The sequence below is a fragment of the Acinonyx jubatus genome, chromosome C2 (genome assembly GCF_027475565.1).
Source record: "Acinonyx jubatus isolate Ajub_Pintada_27869175 chromosome C2, VMU_Ajub_asm_v1.0, whole genome shotgun sequence".
In the NCBI taxonomy this organism is placed as follows: domain Eukaryota; kingdom Metazoa; phylum Chordata; class Mammalia; order Carnivora; family Felidae; genus Acinonyx; species Acinonyx jubatus.
The window spans coordinates 154112370-154121660 of NC_069384.1; the positions used below are offsets into that span (position 1 = coordinate 154112370).

The 9291-nt window shown below is 47.8% G+C and overlaps 1 protein-coding gene across 3 annotated transcripts in view; it reads left to right on the plus strand.

Annotated features, from left to right (window-relative positions):
* CCR4 (C-C motif chemokine receptor 4) overlaps positions 1-9291 on the plus strand; it is an 82057-nt gene that overhangs the window by 9357 nt on the left and 63409 nt on the right. The window contains exon 3 of one of the 3 annotated variants that reach the window (XR_003414393.2): positions 15-1208. The exons of 1 other annotated variant lie outside the window; for it this stretch is intronic. The gene's annotated coding sequence lies outside the window, so the exon portion shown is untranslated. Of the gene's footprint in view, positions 1-14; positions 1209-7332; positions 8480-9291 lie in introns of those variants that run through there. One more of the 3 variants, XM_053221735.1, reaches the window with a different exon arrangement.

Sequence of the window (9291 nt, forward strand, 5' to 3'; positions counted from 1 at the left end):
TTCCCTGTTGAAAGGCCTGGGTTTTGCAGTTCAAGCCCCACTATCGGGGTTGTCGTGATGCCATTATTTTCTGACAAGTTTTCTCGTTTTTCCCCTGGACCAAAACAGATGGCAGCAACAGAGCACGGTGGCCTCAGCAACCTGTTTCCTAGTCTCCACGGCCACCTCCTGATTCCCGGGTCCCACCCGAGGATTGTCGGGACAGCAGGAATAGGATGTTTTTTTTCTCATTCCCTCCTCAAGGTGACTCTTCATGTCGGCCTCTCCAAGGCTGTAGTAACTGTGTGTCTGTTACTCTCTTTCACTTATCATCCCCCTCGTGTATAAAATTGGGACATTAACATTGTTTATACTTCTCAATTGTGTGTCCTCAATTGTGTGTAGCAAAGAAGGGATAGAACATTGAGCTCGGGAGGAAGAAGCTCAGCCAGGACTGACCGAAAGGTAGAAGGGGGCACCTGGGTGGCTCGGCTGAGCATCCGACTTCGACTCAGGTCATGATCTTGAGGTTCATGAGTTCAAGCCTTGTGTTGGGCTCTGTGCTGATAGTGTGGAGCCTACTTGTGATTTTCTCTCTCTCCCTGTCTCTGTGTCCTTCCCCACCTCATGTGCACTCACTCACCCTCTTTCAAAAATAAATAAATCAACTTAAAAAAAAAGGTAGAAAGAAGATAATTGGTTATTCCAGAGACAGGATTTGGTGGTTTGTGTATGTGTTGGGTGGGTGGGGTAGAAGGTGATGCAGAGAATGTGCCCTGAAGAATTGTAACCTTGGATGATGGAGTAGCTCTTCAGGCATTTGAAGAAGACAGCTCTCCTCTGGGCTTTAACCCGTTAGTAGTTTCTCTAGTTACATTGTTATGTTAGGGTTTTGCAGGTGAGGGTGGCTGATGTCACGCATGGGGTTTCACACATAGGGTTTCTGGGGAGTATGACATTATTTGCATCTGTTTAGAAAGTGTTTATTTATTTTGAGAGAGACAGCACGATCAGGGATCAGGGAGAGGAGCAGAGATGGAGGGAGAGAGAGAATCCCAAGCAGGCTCTACACTGTTAGGGTGGATCTCGACGGGGGGTGGGGGCCTCAAACCCAGAAACCATGAGATAATGACCTGAGCCCAGACCAAGAGTCTGTCATTCAACCAGCTGAGCCACCCAGGTGCCCCAATTACTGTAGCTTTATAGTAAGTTTTTTTTTTTTTAATGTTTATTTTTGAGACAGACAGAGACAGAGCATGAACGGGAGGGGCAGAGAGAGAGGGAGACACAGAATCGGAAACAGGCTCCAGGCCCTGAGCCATCAGCCCAGAGCCCGACGCGGGGCTCGAACTCACGGACCGCGAGATCGTGACCTGAGCTGAAGTCGGACGCTTAACCGACTGAGCCACCCAGGCGCCCCTATAGTAAGTTTTTAAATCAGGAAGTGTGAGAACTCCAACTTCGTTCTTCTTTTTCAAGGTTGTTTGACTGTTTCAGGGTCCCTTCAGATTCCATATGAATTTTATTTATTTATTTTTTTAATTTTTTTTTTCAACGTTTTTTTTTTTATTTTATTTTTGGGACAGAGAGAGACAGAGCATGAACGGGGGAGGGGCAGAGAGAGAGGGAGACACAGAATCGGAAACAGGCTCCAGGCCCTGAGCCATCAGCCCAGAGCCTGATGCAGGGCTCGAACTCACGGACCGCGAGATTGTGACCTGGGTGAAGTCGGACGCTTAACCAACTCTGCCACCCAGGCGCCCCTCCATATGAATTTTAGGATGGATTTTTCTCTTTCTGCAAAAAACACTTTTGGGGTTTTGATACGGATAGCCTTAACCTTGTAGGTTGATTTGGGTAGTTTGACATCTTATTATTAAGTCTTCTAATCCATGAACATGGGGTGAGTTTCCGTTTACCTGTGTCGTCTTTAATTTCTTTCAGCAGTGCTTTACAGTTTTCAGTGTACAAGTCTTTCACCTCCTTGATTAAGTTTATTCCAGGTATTTTATTCTTTTTAATATTATTGTAAATGGAATTGTTTTCTTAACTTTTTTTCAGATTGTTCATTGTTAGTGTATAGAAATGCAACTGGTTTTTTGTATATTGATTTTGTATCCTGCAAGTTTGTTGAATTCATTCTTTTATTTATTAAAAAAAAAATTTTAATCTTTACTTATTTTTGAGAGAGAGAGAGCGTGAGCAGAGGAGGAACAGAGAGAAAAGGAGACACAGAATCCGAAGCAGGCTTCAGACTGAGCCGTCAGCACAGAGTCCGACATGGGGCTCGGACCCACAAACTGCGAGATCATGACCTGAGCCCAGACCAAGAGTCTGTCATTCAACCGACTGAGCCCCCCAGGCGCCCCATCATTCTATCTTTTATTTTAAAATCTTGTCCTTTTCTACCAGCTCTGATAGAACTGGTGCTGGTGGGCACCCTAGTCATGGTCCTGATTTTAAAAGGAATGGCTTTGGGACGCGTGGGTGGCTCAGTCAGTTGAACATCCAACTGTTGGTTTTGGCTCAGGTCATGATCTCGCAGTTCGTGGGATTGAGCCCCACATCGGGCTCTGTGCTGACAGCTGGGAGCCTGTTTGGGATTCTTCTCTCCCCTCTCTCTCTCTGCCCCTTCCCTGCTCATGCTCTCTCTCTCTCTCAAAATAAGTTTAAAAACTTAAAAAAAATTTAAAAGGAATGGCTTTTGCTATTTACAATTTATAAATTACTACCTTTATCAATTTAAAGAAGTTCCCTTTTGTTCTTAATGTCCTAGTGCTTGTGTGTGTGTGTTTCAAATCATGAACATTATTCTCGTTCAATGCTCTGTGTCAGCGCTTTTCTCTTTTATTCTGTTAATGTGGTGAGTTACATTAATAGATTCTATAATATCAAACCAACTTTTCATTTCTGAAATGAACTAAATTGGCCATTATGTACTTTTTCAACTTTAGTGTATTTGGTTTGTCAGTATTTTATATAGGATATTTGCATCAGTATATTCATGAGGGAAACTGAGTAATTTTATTTTTTCATACAGTTTGGTTATGCTAACTTCATAAAATAAGGAGTAGTCTTATTTTTGTAATTCCAGGGGACGAGGGGAGACACATAAGAGTAGAATTATATGTACCTTGCATGTTTGCTAGAATTTGCCTGTAAAATCATCTGTCTTGAATATTTTTTTTACTTTTTTGTACTAAAGCATTTAAAGTGCTGATTCAATTTTTAAAAAGATGTCAGATTTTGCATTTATTTTTGAGCCAATTTTGGTAAATACGTTTTCTAGGAATTTATGCATCTTATCTAAGTTTTCAAATCCATTGTGGTAATATCATTCATAATGTTTCTTATCCTTCTAATCTCAGTATATCTCCCTTTATATTCTAAGATTGTTTCCTTTTTTTTCTTTACCTATCTTCCTAGAGGTTTGTCAGTTTTGTTGGTGTTTTCAAACACTGTAATGAGTTTTATTTTACTTTCAAATTTTGTTTAATTTCTGTTCTTATGTTTGTTTATTTCCTTATACCATTTTTGAATTTATTCTACAATTCCTTTTTCTACTGTTTCTTTTTCCAGTTGAACAGTTCTCATTAATTTTCATCCTTTCTTCTCTTCTTTTTTTTTTTAATTTTTTTTTTCTTTCAACGTTTTTATTTATTTTTGGGACAGAGAGAGACAGAGCATGAACGGGGGAGGGGCAGAGAGAGAGGGAGACACAGAATCGGAAACAGGCTCCAGGCTCCGAGCCATCAGCCCAGAGCCCGACGCGGGGCTCGAACTCACGGACCGCGAGATCGTGACCTGGCTGAAGTCGGACGCTTAACCGACTGCGCCACCCAGGCGCCCCTTTCCTTTCTTCTCTTCTGGTGTAAATATTTAAAGACTAAATTTCCCTCTCGGGACGGCTTCAGCTGCCTACCACAATTTTGGATAAGTGATATTTTATTATTGTTCAATTACAAGTGTTTTCTATTTTCCATTATGATATATTCCAGGTTGCATGAAAATGTTTTCTAATTTCCAAATGTGCAGGGATTTTTAGTTATCTCGTTAAAAATCACTTTGTAGTTGGGGCGCCTGAGTGGCTCAGTCGGTTAAGCATCTGATTTCAGCTCAGGTCGTGATCTCATGGTTTGTGAGTTCAAGCCCCGTGTCAGGCTCTGTGCTGACAGCTCAGAGTCTGGAGCCTGCTTCGGATTCTGTGTCTCCCTCTCTCTCTATCCCTCCCCTGCTTACGCTCTGTCTCTCTCTCTCTCAGTCCCTCTCAAAAATAAGGATAAAAATTTTTAAAAAATCACTTTGTAATTTAATTGCTTGCAATTTTCTCTTCCTTACCAAAGTTTCGTCTGTGTATCCAGACCTCCCCTGTGAAACAGCTTGTTTGTTTAAGTGCTGTCTTGATCCGGTTTTGAGGCCCTGGCTAGAGGCCAACCAGTCCCCCTGTCTAAGCGGGCACCCCCTTTTCAGCACCTCTGCTCTGGGGCCACTGTTCACTGAACGCCCTCATCACCGGGGGACCGGGTACCAGACAACTAAGGACAGCCCAAGATCCCAAATTATCCAAGTTACCCAGTCAACAGAGGACCCATGAAAACTAACTCACCCTGCTTGTCAAACATAAGCTGCCCCCCCAGAGCCCCAGCTTGCTGTTACCATCCCTGGGTGCAGCGCCCCGTGGGGCCCTGCCTGGTAGCCTTCTCTCGTTTTAAAAGTGTGCAGCAGGTCTGACGTCGAATCTTTGATGCTTTACTGCCACTGCTCTGCAGCTGAGTCCCACGGAGCTCCTCCCGAAGGCCTTGGGAGCCGAGTCCAGTGTCAGATAAGCTGGTTCCTGTGGATCGGCATGGTGTGCCTGGCCTGGGGAGTGTACTTTCCTGTGTCTGGGGTTGAAGTCAGGTTTGGTACACCAGAGGGCGCCGTCGTCTCGTGTCACCGATTCCGTCTCGTTGGATGCCTGCGCCCCACCCTGCCCTGCGGGAGGGTTTGCCCTGCCTGCGTGCTGTTGGTCTGCGCCTCACTGGTCAGGTTTCAGGAATTCGGCCCGGCGGGAGATGGTGTCCGCGAAAATGTCAGGAGTATAGGTGTCAGCCCTGACGCTGTCCCTGGCCGCGCTGCCCTGAGCGTCCCGCATGCCCTCTCTGGGTTCCTGCTTCCCCATCTGTGAGACAGGCTTTCCTGAGAACGTGATCCTTTTGGGGGTGGGGGTACTGTTTAGTTCTGAAACCGTTTCTGGAGGGGAAACCTACTTCGTGCTTCTCCAGGACAGTAATGGTATTACTTTGCAAACCTGAAGACTGACTTCCCCCAGGGCAACAGCCTCTGCAACGTGCACACCTGAAACCCGCTTTTCGCCCGAACCCTCACGCAGACACTGAATGTGGCCCACTGAGGCGAGACCCAAATATCTCCTGGATTCCTAGGTGTGGCTACGGGCAATGTGCCAACCTCAGCCAGCTCATGAGAGAAAGCTGTTACTGTGCCTTTTATCCTCATTTTCACCACTGGTTCCTGTCTGTAGTAGGAGCCGTGCGAAGTGCTTCACAGACATTGGCTCGTGAATCCTCTCGCGATCCTCACGCGGTAACAGCCCTTTTTACAGATGAGAAGGTTGAGCTTCACATAGCTGTCGAGTAGCGGCCCTGGGATCCAAGCCCAACAGGGAGCTGCCGTTCCTCGCTCGGGGCTGGCATGCTTACCACGCAGGTGCAGTCGGGGAGCATCAGCTGGCTTTCAAGGGAGCCTCTGCAGACCCATGATGCCCGTGACCGCATACGACCATGTGTACCTCCAGACATCACGCGTTCTAGGACCCTGACGCCCCAACGCTCCTCCCCCGGGCCAGACCCTGGAGGCAGGGTGCTCAGATGGGCTCATCCAGGGCTGTCGCAATTCACACACTGCGCCCCGGACTCTCTGACTTGTCCCTCCGGGCCTGTGATTCCGTGATAGAAGCTTCCTCTGGCTCCGCATTTCTAAAATTATGGGTTTTGTTTTGCTTTTGCTGCTCACGTCAATGAAAGGGAAACTTTCCTGAGGCCCCAGAGCCTTGGGGCCTGGGCAGGAGGCCACCCTGCCGGCAGAGGAAGGACCGGTGGAGGGCCCTCCTTTGACCTTCGCGGGGTGCAGGTTGTTGGTGTTGCGGCAGGTGAGAGCGCGGGGGTGCAGGTGAACAGAACCTCTGTGGCGGGTCACCTTGCCCCAGTTGTATTTCCGGGCCAGGGCCAGCTGGCGGAGGGGAGGTGCAGGGATGCCACCGCACAGGTGAAGCACCAAGTGCAAGGTGGCCCCCTCCTGGCTACTGTAGGCTGAGAGGGTGAGGCCATCCTCTAGCCATCTGCTCGCAAAAACCCGAAGCTGCTGCTCAGGCGGGATGCCCTCCTTGTCTCGGACTTCGGTTTTTGATTCTCAGTGGTGTCACTGGGCCCGGCCTTGAGGGTGACGGTCTTGCCCACTAGGGTCTTCGCAAAGACCCGTAATCTCTGCCACAAGGCGTCCACCAGCAAACCGCTGAAGAGAAAGAGGGTGACGGGACCCAAAACTGTGTTTATTCTATAAGTTACCCTGTATAACGGGCATAGACTCACCCATCAAATAGGTTAGGGACTGTTTTTTTTTTTTTTTTCTCTATCTGCTTCCAGAGTTCACAAGATTGGCCTTGGGAAGCCCCCAAAAAGTGCGCCAGTAAGGAACCGTGTTTCACCTGAACTCAAGCCCAGAGTTCCCCAATTCGGCCACGGATCGGTGCTCTCTCTCAGGGTCCGGGGATGCTGCCCTCGCTCCGCTCTCAGCCTCGGCACTGTTGGCATTGTGGGCAGGAGAGCTTCGCTGTGGAGGGCTGTCCTACGCCGTGTGGGATTTCAGCAGGGTTCCTGGCCTCTTGTTAGGAGCCAGGAAAAACTCCTCCGATCCCCAGAGAAGATGTCTCCAGATACTGGCCAGGTGCCCTGGGGGCAAAGAACCCCTGGGAAACCACTGGCTATCTCATGCATTCTTAGTAAAGGCAGTATTGCCCTCAAGGATGCAAAAATTGGTTCTTGGGGATGAAAATAAGCTTACTCTTTTTATATATAAAGCATTGATGTACACATACTACATAATGATATATAGTTGGGCTGTGGTATTAAAATTTCATGGGGAGATGATTAGGAAAAAAATATCTGAAAAGACTCTTTAGGAGGGGTAATAATGAAAGGGCAATAAAACACTGTTCTGGCTCAATATTTTAGTTCCTATTCATGCAAATTCCTTAGGAAAAATGACATTGTGGCTTTTTTTTAATTAAAAAATTTTTTAATGTTTATTGATTTTTGAGAGAGAGAGAGAGAGAGAGACAGAGAACAAGTGGGGGGAAAGGCAGAGAGAGAGGGAGACACAGAATCTGAAAGCAGGCTCCAGGCTCTGTCAGCACAGTGCCAGACATGGGGCTCGAACTTGGAAACGGTGAGACCATGACCTGAGCCAAAGTTGGATGCTTAACCGACTGAGCCACCCAGAGCATGAGTGGGGGAGGGGTAGAGAGAGAGAGAGAGGGAGACACAGAATCCAGGCTCCAGATCTGAGCTGTCAGCACAGAGCCCGACACGGGGCTCGACCCCACGAATTGTGAGATCATGACCTGAGCCGAGGTCCGTCACTTAATGGACTAAGCCACCCAGGGGCCCTGAGATTGTGGCTCTTTTAAGCCAGACCTAAGGGTTAAGCAACTGTAGACATACAGAGGGAAAGCACTGGAAGCTGGCAGAAGTTGAGGATATGATACTCAAAAGACAGGACTGATGTCAGCCCCTCAGCTGTGACTGCTACACAAACCCAGAGGGACTCTACTGAGATCACTGTCTGTGGAAGCTCCTCGATTTCTAGGTGGAGGGGCCTGGGGAGGGGTCCTCCTTCTGCAAAGGGGGCTTGAAGCTATGTTGGCCCTCACTCTACACAAGTTATTGAGCGGGGTTGACTAAAGCCCTCTGAGACACACGCATCTGGATACATGTTTCTCTGATGACCCTTCTTGCATGGATCTGGCCTCCCCCCACCCCGACCCCCTCAGATCCCACCTGTTTGAGGATCGGCACATCACGGCCGCTTTGCCATCGCACACCCACCACGGGCAAATAACAAACAGCTCACCAATCCAGAACATAAAGATCATTTCTACGCAAGGAAATTCTTTACATTAAAAATCCAACGACTACACTTTTAAAAACATAACAATGTTTCTCTTTTAAAAGAAAATTGACTTCATTTTCCTCTTTGATCTAGCAGACAGCAAACCTTCCTAGCTTTCAGTTTGGGGAAGTGACTACGAGTCACTTTCTGCTCACTTCTATCAGAAAAAAAAAAAAAAAAACCCACTTGAACTCAGCGTAGATGGGTGAGGGACAGAGCTGACACTCACAGGAAGCCACGTGCCTTCAAAGGCAACCTTCTTAGCGCTCAGCTTCTCGCACAAGCCTGGCACTGACTCACGGACCTTGCCCAGAGCCACTGTCGGACAAGCAAGGTAAGTGGGGACGGGGCCGTTCCTGGGGCCTCAGGCCACGCACTGCTTTCTAGAAGGCTGTGTGGACTTTGGAAGTGCTGAGAGTGGGCTAGCCGCTCACCCAGTGCCTCCAACTCGGGCTTCCCGGGCATCCTGGGGCTCGCTGCTGGCTCTCAGCTCAGAGCTCACATCCCATCTACTTACACCCCCCAAGCCCTTGCCTGATGGGCACTTACATATGCGGGGCTCTCTCCCTGCACACCTCTGGCCCGAATCCACACGCTCAGAAGACACAGATAATTTTTATCAAACACACAGTTTTTTCTGCTGCTTGCTTCTATCAGGACTCCCAGGTCAAGAAACACCAACAAATCAAATGAGGCTGACGGAATAATCCCCAACATCTACCAGCTGTGTTTACTTGTCTTGTTCTGGCAATTTCCCAACTCCTCAGCCTCTTCTATTCCTTCCGTTTTCACTGGTAAAATGGCGGAGAGAGACCGGGATTGTCATTTATTGAACTAGGATTGATAGTCATCATACAACACTTTCTCCAAGATCCTTCAGATGCCTCTGCATCTGTTTGCAGAAGTAAACTCAAATCCCTCTCTTGAGAAACCAAATATGGTTGGAGTGTCTGGGTGTGTGGTGGTAAGGGGTGAAAAAGGTAGGGAGTAGATGGGAGTTACTGAACAATGTGAAAGGGCTGTGATCAGGAATATTGGGGGCCATTAAGGAGGCAAGAGGGGGTGCCTGGCTCGCTCAGTCCGTAGAGCGTGTGACTCTTGATCTCAGGGTTGGGAGTTCCGAGCCCCACATTGGGTGTAGAGATG